General features: G+C 23.5%; 1 protein-coding gene across 1 annotated transcript in view; it reads left to right on the top strand.

The window, feature by feature from the left end:
• Nucleotides 1-268, top strand: part of LOC130588100 (kinesin heavy chain-like) — a gene marked incomplete at its 3' end in the record, with an annotated part of 5,559 nt that overhangs the window by 3,652 nt on the left and 1,639 nt on the right. The gene's annotated exons all lie outside the window — the stretch shown is intronic.

The raw sequence follows: 268 nt of genomic DNA, 5'->3' as shown, positions 1-268 counted from the left end.
GAATTGGTACTGAGATAGAAATGGAAGAATTTTCATTGAAATAGAAATGAAAGAATTGATATTGATATTGAAATTGAAATGAATGAATTGGTACTGAGATAGAAATGGAAGAATTTTCATTGAAATAGAAATGAAAGAATTGATATTGAAATTGAAATGAACGAATTGGTACTGAAATAGAAATGAAAGAATTTTCATTGAAAATTCAATTTTCATGGAAATAGAAATGAAAATTTTTACTGAAACACAAATTTTTATTGAAATGCAA

The sequence above is a fragment of the Malurus melanocephalus genome, unplaced genomic scaffold, assembly GCF_030028575.1.
Source record: "Malurus melanocephalus ecotype Western Australia unplaced genomic scaffold, MMel_1.1 scaffold_3344, whole genome shotgun sequence".
Lineage (NCBI taxonomy): Eukaryota > Metazoa > Chordata > Aves > Passeriformes > Maluridae > Malurus > Malurus melanocephalus.
This window is presented reverse-complemented; position numbering and strand designations above follow the sequence as displayed.